The 12,021-nt window shown below is 41.3% G+C and overlaps 1 protein-coding gene across 1 annotated transcript in view; it reads right to left on the reverse strand.

The window, feature by feature from the left end:
* Positions 1–12,021, reverse strand: part of LOC138804085 (parkin coregulated gene protein-like) — a 214,064-nt gene that overhangs the window by 19,776 nt on the left and 182,267 nt on the right. The window lies entirely within an intron of this gene.

The raw sequence follows: 12,021 nt of genomic DNA on the forward strand, positions 1-12,021 counted from the left end.
AAGGTGTCAGGGTAGAAGGAATGGACTCAGACTCAGACAGATGATGCCAACCACCTGCTCAGGATAAGGGATATGGTGCACACACCATTTTCCCTAGCTTCCAAACCCTTATCAGAGCGCTCACCTTCAAAAGACCACCTTCTGCTTAAGTGGGGAGCCCATCAAGACAGGGAGAAGCTCCCTCAGCTACTTTGCCACTGAGTAAATCAAGCGGCCCTGTACTTCCCCAGCAGGCGGCCCATCTACCCTCTGCTGGTGAGCCTCCCATTCACCACACTCCTGCAGACAAGGACAGACACCAAGAGGGAAGAGGAAGCCCAGCCAGGAAAGACTTCGTGGATCCACGTACTCTTTTGTAGCTGGAGCTTAGAAAAATGAACCCCAACTGTAAGTGCGTACAGACACCTCCGAGATACTTTATATACCTTGTAAATGTACACAATTTACCTTGTTCAGCCAAAGTATATGGGATAGCTACTTAATATTAATTTTCTCAAGAATCTGTGTTCACTTTGAGATGTTTTACAACATTATTTTCTGTACTTTGAAATATTTACTGCTACATCATTCAGCTGCTAATGGTACAATGTTATCTGTAATTTTACCTTGTAATCTTAGTTTATCATAAAAGTGTCATGAGGACTGTATTTTTACTTAGCTCTTCAGTATATTTTGCTCATTCTCTCATTTAGTCCCTTGTTGCAGTTTTGCACATGTCTCTTATAATGGTCAAATCATTACATCTGGTGCTTCCATCTGATAGAAGAATCTGTATTTTCATGTTATAGTTTGCTACATTTACTTTTATAGCTGCTCTTATTTTAACTTCTGTCATCCTACGGTCTCTGGTTGTTGCTGTTCATTTACTGTTAACTTTCTATTTTGCAGTTATGTTAGGTAGATTATGTTGTTTTCTTTTAACTTTGGGTTTGTTTTTGCAATGACTTTTGAGATAAGACAACTACTGAAATGTCCTACTGTAGCTATCCCTCATCTTTCTCTAGCATTCTCAAACATAGGTATCTTACCAAGACAAGGATTTCCTAATAAGATGATTGGGAGATTTCTATGGCAAGGCTGGGTGTCACCCTAATTCCTCCCCCCATCACCCTTACAGTTGGTCCCTCCCTGCCTGTCACTTCCGGTTAAAGCCCCACCCTCATCTAGTTGTGAGTCTCTTCACACAACCTTCCCAGCTTCCACAGCCTCTTCAGACTCTGGGCCTCACTCCTCTGCCTTAGGGTCTTTCCTTGAATGGCCACATTTAATCAGCTCAGGATACCATAACTACAGGCCGGAAGCTGGGTGGCTTAAAGCACAGATGTTTATCTCCTGACAGTTGCCTGAGATGCATTGTCACTGTGTTTGTGCTCAGGCCCCTTGCCCTGGCATGTGGACAGCTACCTTCTACTGTATCCTCAGGTGCTCTCCCCTGGTGCAGACAGACAGAGGCTCAGATGCTTTCCCGTGGGGCAGACAGAGGTGCAGATATCTCTCAACCTTCTTAAGAAGACCCAGTTCTGACACTTTAACTTAGCCTTCACTACCCCTGCGTAAGCCGCGTTCCCAAAGGCATGTATGTGGGGTGTTAGAGTTTCAGCACAGGGAAACTAGGAGGGAGAACTGGTTCCATGGCATGCCTTCCTCTTTCCTCCAGCTCTCTCCGTCTCCTCAAAGTCCTTCATCTGGACTTCCTACAACCACCTCATCCCTGTTTGATTTTCCTCGTAATCCTTATCACTATTCATTACCCTTCTCAAGCTCTATTCAAGGAACTTGTCCCTGTCTCCAAGGGTGTGTGGTGAGTGCTCAGACTGGACCTGTGGGATTTCAGTTCTGCCCTTTTGAACTGTTCCTCTCAGATTTGTGCTCAGCCAAGGAGCAGCGGTGGGGAGAGGTCCCAGCACAGAGGACCTGGCTTTCCCCTCAACCAGCACCCAGGGGAGTATGGGATGTCTGTAAATTTATATACTCTGCAAATATAAGTATTCCTCAAATAAAGTGCTTTATTTGTCCTCTTGTTGGTATTGCAGTGGTTTTCACAATCCACAAAATTTAAGAATATTTTAATAGAAAATCAAGATGGTCTCCTGGAAATATACATTCCTCAATTTGGCTTTAATTGGCTTTTTGTGTCTGTATCTCAGTCTCACAAAATGCAAACATATTACAATATGTACATACTGGCGATAATAACAAGAGGTCTTCATTTCAAAAGTCTAAATGTTGATTCTAAGAATAATCTAAGATTGACATTTGAAAAAGAAATTAGGAGATGCCTTATCCATGTTTGCATAGATAACCATCACCCACAATGACCATCCCACATTCCTAGAGGGTCTCTAAATCGCTCACCACGTGGGTTCCTTTAGATTTACAAACAAAAGGTCATTCTTAAGGCTTATGTAGCAATAAATGTTTTCCAATCATTTAAATCTGTTGCTTTTTGGGTAACTAGTTCAGTGATAAATACTACACTTTATATTTCCTAAGTATTACCACAAAAGTAGTAGTTTTAAAACTGGGTAATTTTTTCCAAAACCTATAAAATCTAGAATCAGAAGAGAACTGAAGTGAGACATAGAATGAAAGGAAATATCAGGTAAAATTACACAGAAATAGCTGATTAAGGACTACCTTGATATTAAACATGAAGCATTTTCATGCACAAAATCCTAAAAAAATTTATGTTCTATAGCTCTTTAAAGAGCATAGAGCCTATAAGTCGATCTCTAAATCTTTCAGTGACCTTTGGCCAAAGGCAATAACATTCTAACTTGATTTAGTCTAAGAAGTATAATCTTTTACCTCATAACAGAGGTGTAAAATAGTAACTCTGTATCCAAAGGTCAAAAACACAATGAGGTTAATGATTTTATTAAAAATTCCAACCAGGGATTTACTTTCTATGCTTTCTACATCATTACACTGATTAGTGAATAAAATACCATTGAAAGTATCTGCTACTATGACTTCTATAATAATTATTCCAGAGGATACTGCTTGGAATCATAAACTAATCTGAAAACATATAATTACCTGCTTATATGTTACATACTCATATGGCATTTCTAAAATAAAGTTTTAACAGTGATTGTAAACCCTTGACACAGCTGTTGAGTTGTTTGAAGATGACTTAGAAATTTTGTAGGCATTAAGTACTATCTGCATGTAATGTATAAGACATTTTACATACAGATACATTATTTTTAAATGTGTTACAGATGCAATATGATAAGCAACTAAAAACAATTTAGGTCATTTGATATTTTCAATATATTGAAGATACAACTTGAACAGGAGAAATGAGATTTTTTTTGGATGCTAGAAATATGACTTTTTTGTGTAGCATGAAACAAATGTTCTTTATTGTAAAAAAGAAGTAGACTGTAGACAAGAGTGATGGGAATCCATAAACTGTGCTGCGACAAGTTCTAAAAATACCAGACTGTGCTGAAGGAAAAGCTGAGCTCAGGAACTTCTGAGGGCTTAGAGATAAAGCTGCAATCCAGCCTCAGAGGGGAGCCAGTGGGAGGCCTGGGCGCTACCAGGTGACCTCCAGGATGAGCAGATGGCAGGTCAGGTCCAGTGTGGAGATTGTCCTGTCTCTAGAGCTCTGGAAAGCAGAACAGTTGCAGGAGCAATAGAACAACTGGCACCTGGCACACAACCAGGACACTTAAGGGCTAAGGGCTGCTCTCCCGGGGAAAGGGACTAAAGGTTCCCCTCCTACTCATTTGTTGGAGCAGAAAGAACTTGATGTTTGACAAACTCTCAATGGAAAAGTCCCCTCTGAGAAATTAAAATCCACATGATCTAAAACCAAGAAATAAAGTTTCAGATGATGGTGAAGAAATCCCTAGAGTCCAAATGAAAGCAAGTGCAAAAACATCAACACTTGTGTAATTTGGGGATATGGAAGATGCAGAAAATGCAGCCTTTGCCATAGATGAGCTCAAAACAAAGACGTGACAACCACCATGGCAATGGGGTCTCCCCAGCAAAGAACAGCCAGGTTGAACACTGGATGAGTCACAGGTGGAGAACAGGACCAACTCAGAAGTGCAGGTGGAGGTACCACAACAGAAAAGATGGTGAAGTCCCGTCCCAGATGATCTCATGTGTCTCTCAGGGGCTGCAGAGCAGAGGACAGAGAGTATCTGAAGAAATAATGGTCAAGAACCTTCCATAACTGAAGAAAGACATAAGGCTTCATATTGAAGATGAGGCTCTGGACATTTTCCAGAAAAAACATTAAATTTCAAAGACAAGGAAAAGCAACTCAGAAACAAAAGACAGATTACATCTGAAGTATCAACATGAGATTGACATTCATATTTTTTAGATTTCTTTCATAAGTTTTAATCTTTTTAAAGATTAAGATAATTAGAATTTATCTCTCATTAACAAGATAGAAGCCAAGAGACAGGGGTAAAATTCTTCAGCTGGTTGAAAGAACAAAAGCTATTCATCTACAATGTAAATCAGTGAAACCATTGCTCAAAAATAAAGACAAATTAAATGCCCTTGACCAATTCTGAAGGCTTTTCTCCTAACCCACAGATCATTCTTATGAAAGGATAATGTTTATGTAAAAGTAAGCAGAACTCAGGAAGAGAAGGGAGATGCAAGAGACAAATAGTTGAGCAGCATATATATATACATATATATATATATGCACATACATATATGCAATCCAAGTATGTAAATGAATTAAGTCCTCTGTTAAAAGGCAGATTGTCAAAAAAGAAAAATGCATTTTAGTTATATATTGGTTTAGAAGGGGCACACTAAAACTGACAGAGAAAGGTGGAAAATAAAGGTATAGTAAAAAGAAATAGTAAGCATGATGCAGAATAAATTCCTGGGAGAGGAAATGTTTTAACAAAGTGTGTGTATATTTTCAGTTTTGACAGTTTTGCCAAGTGGTACTTCATAGAGTCGCTACCAACTTACATTCCCATCAACAAAACATGAGTGCCTGTTTTTCCCATTGTTTATCCAGAGAGAATGCTGTAAAAGTGTGATTCTGAACAATATTCTAGGTAATATTATGTTGCCTTAACTTACACTGCTGCTACTGTGAGAATAATCACCCTTTAAATATATTTCTGAAAGCTATTTGTACAGCCGTTTCTGTGAATTGTATTTTCACATCCTTTGCCATTTTCTTCTTTGGAGGCAATGGCTTTTTTTTTCTCCCTTAGTATAATTCTTTTCTTTGGGGAAGATTAGTCTTTTGTGTGTTAGGAGTTCTCACATTTTTTTTCTTTTTGCTGTGCAAAGCTTTCTTATGCTTTTGAAGTTATTAATCTTTTGTGAGTTCTGAAGTTTGAGTCATCATTCGAAAGATTTGTTCCCAACTTGTGGCATAATAAATAGCAATAATTAGGAAAGATCATGTGTCATGATTTACTCAAGTGTTTTTTAATGGGTTCTACACACTTGAAACCATTTATTTGCGACCTTAGCCTGATGTGAGATGTGTTTGTTCAGCTGTGATGTGCTCCCAGTACACAACTGGCCTGCTAGGGGGCTAGCATCCCTCACTAGATAGCTCCCCGTCACCATAAACACTGGCCACAACACCCCAGAGCCTGGAGGCCTACCTGTCACCATGCCTATTTCTTGATGTTCTACTCTATTCTGTTTTTCTGGCCTGCCTTTCTTGTTCATGAACCTGGACTAGTTTGATTTAATTATCACAACTATTTAACACATTTTAATATCTGGTAGGTTAGTTACCTTCCCATTACTTTCCTAGCTTTTGTAGTTATTCATCTAATTTGTTTACTTTCCCATATAAAATTTAAAAACATGAAGTTTAATCCACATTGTGGGCATTAGACAGAGAAAACATGGTTTTCACAAGTATAGGTAGAGTAGTTTAGGAAAGTGAATTATGTACAAAGTCACAAAAGGACCCTCAAGAATGTTTGTTTTACATGTTTTACATGTCTTAAATAAAATAAAAAATCATGAGCTAAAACCCAGCTGTAGTTTTAATTTTCACTCATTTAGAAATCTAGAAACACCTTGGAGTCACTCCTAGGTCAAAGAGAAAATAATTACAGAAATGACAAGATGTTAAGAACTGGTTTTAAGAACAGAAAAGTAAGGGCAGCTACTTAACTCAGGGTACAGGGCTGACATTACGTTGGCACCGAAGCCAGATGAGCAGTTAAACCCCACTGATATAAAAATACTGTAACGGGAAAGCTGAGTCCAACCGTGTGATTACACCAGAGCCAAGCGTGCTGAACTGCGCACACAGGACAGTATTTCAACAGTGTGTGCACAGGTAAGTGAGAGGAACGAGGTCCCTCCCCAGGGAACTCTGCCGTCACTTTCACCATGGTCAGCCAAGAGGAGAGGGGACGCAGGCCCTCACTTCCTCTCCTCCTTGTGCTGAGAGTTCCAGCGAACGCGGCTCACGTTCAGAAAATAGCTCACACTTGAGGATGACACGGCTGTCCACGCAGTGTGCCTGGACAATCAGAAAACATGTCTCCTTTGTCGAAGAGCTCAGAAAATACTGCTAAATAAGAACCAATGAACTAAAGAGAATAACCTGCCAAAATACAATTAACACCTACTGAGAAAATGCTTAGAAAAATCACAGAATAACAAGTGATATGAAGACTGTATGGAGAAAGTGACGAAAGGTGATTGACAAATGTACAGCCAAGAGAGGAGCGGCCTTCTGCGGATGACCAGGCTCCCAGACGGAAGGATGGGCATTTGGGAAGACCGTACGTCAGCCCCGTCTTCCCCAACCCGATGTCTCGCCGCTTTGCCACAAACGCTGATGGCTGGAAGATATTAATTACCGAGTAACAAATCAGAACTTGGGAATGGAGAATTAAATTATTTTGTGGAATAACCTTATTTTAAGTTTCTGTCAAAATGCTAACAAGACAGCTAAAGGTCAGTTGAAGCAGATCTGGAATTTATGCACACTTAACCTTTATTATCCAGAAATTGTATGTTCCTAGCAGTAGCAGTCAGTGAGTGATACTTTCAGGTGTAATAAATAAAAAAGAAGGTCTCATGTTCTGTCGCTTTGAACATACCAACTATCCATCATTGGCCATTGAGTTAAAGGAATTTCTTAAAACTTTAAAAAAATAGTATTATTTTACCCAGAGAGACACACAAAGGAGCAAGAGTTATATAGTAATTCATCCTTAAAGTTTCTCTTTCCTTTATTATAGTCCTGTACAATGCCAAAATAGTATAATGCGGCCAAAAGTAAAGAAGGAACAATTGTATTCTGGGGTAGCAAATGTTCAAAAAAATAAAGAAGCAAAAAATGTATGAAAGACATGGAAAGTCCTGATGAGTTTTAGGAATTAAGACAGTTATAAACACACTATTAGTAACTTTTACCACTGGTATTAGTTGTAAAATATCACATTGGATAAAGTTGGATAAAGTTCTGCCTTTGTGTTTGTTTTGGTGAGGTTTGAACTCAGGGCCTTGTACTTTCTAGGCTGCCCCTCTGCTGCTGCATCAATCACTGGTGGTTTCTAGGGTGGCGCTGCCCAGGCCCTCTCCTGAGACACTATCTGTGTCTATGCTTCCCGTCCTTGCTGAGCTCACAGATGTGGGCCCCTGCCTCTGCTTACCTTCATGGAGACAGAGTCTCTCAGACCCTTCTGCCTCAGATGACCTGGAACTGCGATCCTCCCATCTCAGCCTCTCCTGTAACTTGGTATAACAGAAATGTGTCACTAAGCTCGACTACGGATTAAAAGTGGGTCCTGCAAACATTTTCCCAGGCTCTCCTTTAACTGTAGTCCTCCTATTCTAAACCTACAACATAGATTTAGATGACAAGCTTCAGCCACTGACACTCACTGACAGGGTGAAGACACTCGACCAAGTGAGGAGATTTAAACAGGCCAGGACTGGATTGAGTCAGATGCTGCAGATCATGTGGGCATAGCAGTATGGTCTTCCTCATATCAACATGTATGTTACTCTATGTATTTTATAGAGATAGGCTCTAATTTATTGAAGTTCTTTATACTTGGAATTTCTTCAAATTAGGAATGTAAACAACCTGGTTGCTGTGATCGAGTCAGATTGGGACCTAGGGAGTGAGGGGAGTCATGAGTAGCAAAGAAGGAGACAGTGATTAGAGGAGTTGGACCTATTTCCTAGGATCAATTGCTTTAAATCTGCTGAAAGGATGAATCGGTGATGCTGTGGTTCTGATGGCAGCCTCCTGAGGGAGGTATGGTATGAGACAGCATGCGCCACATGACATCAATTCTTTCTCTTCTTCCCATGTCCCGTAGCTAAAATAATGTAACTATTGAAAGTAATATTTGAGTGAAGGCCAAAGAGACGTGCACACCTAGGCTCCTCCCAGCTCCTCAGCCCTCACAGTGATCCATGTGTGCTTCAGTTTCCTCGCCTGGAACACAGGCAGTGGCAGCACCGGCCTCTCAGGGGCTGCAGGGAGCCGGAGATTGTGAAAGCTGATGATGGTGGCGCCTGGACTATGGGAGAGCACCAGTGTACAACAGCCAAGTGCCAAAACTCAGGACTTGTCACTATCAGACTCACTCTCCATGTTTACTATATCCTTTAAATTTTACTGGGTAGAGAAAAAAAGTTCTATTTTGGTAAGCTACCATTAAAAAAAATGGCTCCTGTACTTCTGTTTTTAGGTTTAAAGCCATTTGTGATGGATTCAGAACTGAGAGCTCACAGGGTGCGTGGGCATACGCTAACACCAGCTGGGGGTCGGGGCTCTGACACAGTTCACAATTCCTTCTAGTAAATGACATAGTACTTTTGAGTTTCAAATTCTAGGGAGTGAGAACACAAAATGATGATATTCTCATGTTTATAAATAATGTTGTACTTTCTTAAATGTGTTTTTGAGCACAAGAGTCTTGTCTTGTATATATAAGTTTATCTGATTTGGGGATGGGAAGGGGAATCACAGACATGATGAGACGAAGGACAAAGGGTGAACCAATTAAACAGTGATACTCACAAGATACTACGTTGAAAATAAACATTACGACTTGGGGGCGGGGGAAGGAGAGGTGTGGGGGGGAGAAAGCGGGAGAAAACAAGGGAGGAGATAACAATGTGTGACAAGAATTATACTCATTTCCTTACTTATGCAACTGTAACCCCTCTGTACATCATCTTTATAATATAAATAGTTTGTGTTAATGAACTGACATATATGTATATAAAGTGACTAAATATTTTATTAAAAAATAAAATTTACAGGTATTGCATTAATTAAGCCATTTGCCAAATGTTAAATGAAAACATGTGTTCAGTAGAACTGAGGCAGGGTAGACTAGGGATAGTGGACCCAAAGAACAGAGACCAGGAATTCATTAAAACTTTGTGTTTCCATTCAACTTGGCCAGAAGTGTTCAAAGGAAGTGTCCTTTCTGCCACACTCCTCCACTGAGCAATGCAGAGGTAACCTTCCCCCCCTCCCACCCCCAAACTTCGTCCTGGCTTCTACTGATCACTGTGCCTAGGGACCAAGCAGGTCACCTTCAAGTGGTCCGGCCACTCCTTCTTAGGAAGGGTGGTCATTAAACATGGCAAAAGGCAGAAGTATGGTATCAGAGCCTAGAACTAACTATTTTCTCAGACTCAATATCTCTAGGCTGAACCAATACTGTCAGCAAGACTGGATTGAACCAGGTGCCTTGCACAATGGGACAGTACTTGAGTTACCCCTGCCTTATTTTACCTGATATAAACATTCCTGACGTCAGAGTACTTGGGGCCTCTGTTTGCCTCCTGCACCGATGCCTGGTGTGTCCTGTTAAGTGCTTTGATGGCTTTACCAACATGTTGTGTCACACACTACCTCCACCCTGGGATTCTTCACCATGAGAACCCCAGGAACCCAGTACTCCAAACTCTCTCCATTTTGGGGACCTCCTTGACCCATTGGGGTCTGGGTGTCATGACCTCTGCTTTCAGAGTTAAACCTTGTCTCAGGCACCCAACTTCATTATTTTTTAATAGCAAACACAATAATTACATTGAAGTTATTTTGATATTTTAATATTATCTGCCAATGACACAGTGGAAAATCAGTACACCAGGTTATAATTTGGAAAACAAGCATCTTAAGTCATCGTTGCTGTGCATTGTTTATGCGCTGTGAGGAGCACACTACATCTTAGCCTGGACTTCCTCAAACGCAGTGAGGCTGCAGAGCACAGAAGGAAAGCTTGGTTCTCCCAGCCTCGTTACCCTGAGGTGCCAATCTTTCCACTGCAGACCTACCCCAAGTGCGTGAAAGGGAGGAGCAGGCCCCACCGTTCATCCTCCCTCCCCCCCCCACCAAAAAAAATCTTCTTTCATCCCCTGTTCCCTTTGTTTTGGGGCTCTCTAGGCCACACTTGATGCCTTTGATGATTAGTTTTCCATGGACCTTACATAAGTCCAGCTGTGCCCACATGTTCCAGCTGGCAGAAACTACATGAAGGTCCATTCGCACACTCTGTGAGGATGGGCAGTGTGCTCACCTTTGCTACCTGACCTCACCTGTCATACAGGTGCTCATTAGACTCCGTCTGCAGCAGGAGGAAATGAAGTGCTCAGAGCTACTTGGTTATCGAATGCCCATTCCACTGTCTGTTAGCGTGGCTAGCTGGCAAACTCACAAAATACTTCACTTGTGTTGTGATTTATAGTACAATAGACGCTGCAAATTCAAATGCTATGCTTTCCAAACTTAGTGACATCTGATTGTGCTCAAGTGTCCTTGGGCCTGGCCGCTCTGCCAGCCTGGCCTGCCCTCTCTAGGGGGAACGAAGTCCTGGGCTGTGCCAGTGTGTCTGGCATGGCCTCTCCTGTATTGTGGCTATAGCTTTGTTTCTCTTCGTCACCTTCATTGCATGGGAGCCCCGGTCAGCTTCTACCCAGTATTTCATTCTTCAGTTCGCATGAGCTCATGGGACAGAGGTTGTCGCATGCATAAACAACTCAGGGAACTGATTCTCAGAGGCTCTCCCCAGCACAGCCCCTCTCCTTCCCTGCTCATTCTCCAGGGTGCAGCCAGGCCTCCCTTCACAGCCCCTACCCCCCACCCTCAAGTCACTCAGTGGGCCTCACGGGCTAGGAGCGGCATACTATGGCCCTCTACCCCATGTCCAAGGTTCCGGCTGCACTGTGTCTCCCTCTGTGTGGGGTACATCCTCAAATTCAGCATTCCAGGAGGATTTCCTCTTTTCATGTTTATCTTTTAAAATGAAATCGTATGAAAAAGCTCTAGCTTTCACACAAAACAGCACATAGTTTATTGTATAGATTTTGGAGTCTAAGTCCAAGCAGTGTCCCTGCCACAAGTAAGTTATATTGTGTTTTTTAGATAGATAGATAGATAGATAGATAGATAGATAGATAGATAGATAGATAGATAGATAGATAGATAGATAGATAGATAGATACATAGATACATAGATAGATAGATACATAGATAGATGATAGATAATACACACACACACACACACACACACACACACACACACATATGTGTCACATTAGATTCCTCATTACACCAGGGACTCCAGCAACACATACATCAACCATTCATGGTAAAGAATACAATAGGCTAATTCATGAATTTTGTCAGTCATGGGGCTTGAATTCTGGGCTTGGGTGATGTCCCTGTGCTCTTCAGTTCAAGGTGAGCACTCTACCACTTGAGCCATAGTGCCACTTCCTAGGCTAATTCATGTAAACTGTCTAGAACACTGCCCAGTATGCTAATTGTTGTTGCCACTTTACTATAATAGCATTATACACATCATGATCCTGTGAGCAATTATTAAATGTGTACACAAATGATTAACTATCCTTCCATATGGATTAAGTCCCTTCTTGCTTTTCTAGTTAGAGTGGGGAATCAAGAAGAAGTATGTCACAAACACAGAAAGGACACAGGACAAAGTGAGCATGTTCCACTGGTCAGCACTGCCATCATGGTAGAAGCTGCATGCGTGTTCACACATGTCCACATGT

Source organism: Dipodomys merriami, unplaced genomic scaffold, assembly GCF_024711535.1.
Source record: "Dipodomys merriami isolate MVZ:Mamm:240054 unplaced genomic scaffold, mDipMer1.0.p SCAF_355, whole genome shotgun sequence".
NCBI classification, from domain to species: domain Eukaryota; kingdom Metazoa; phylum Chordata; class Mammalia; order Rodentia; family Heteromyidae; genus Dipodomys; species Dipodomys merriami.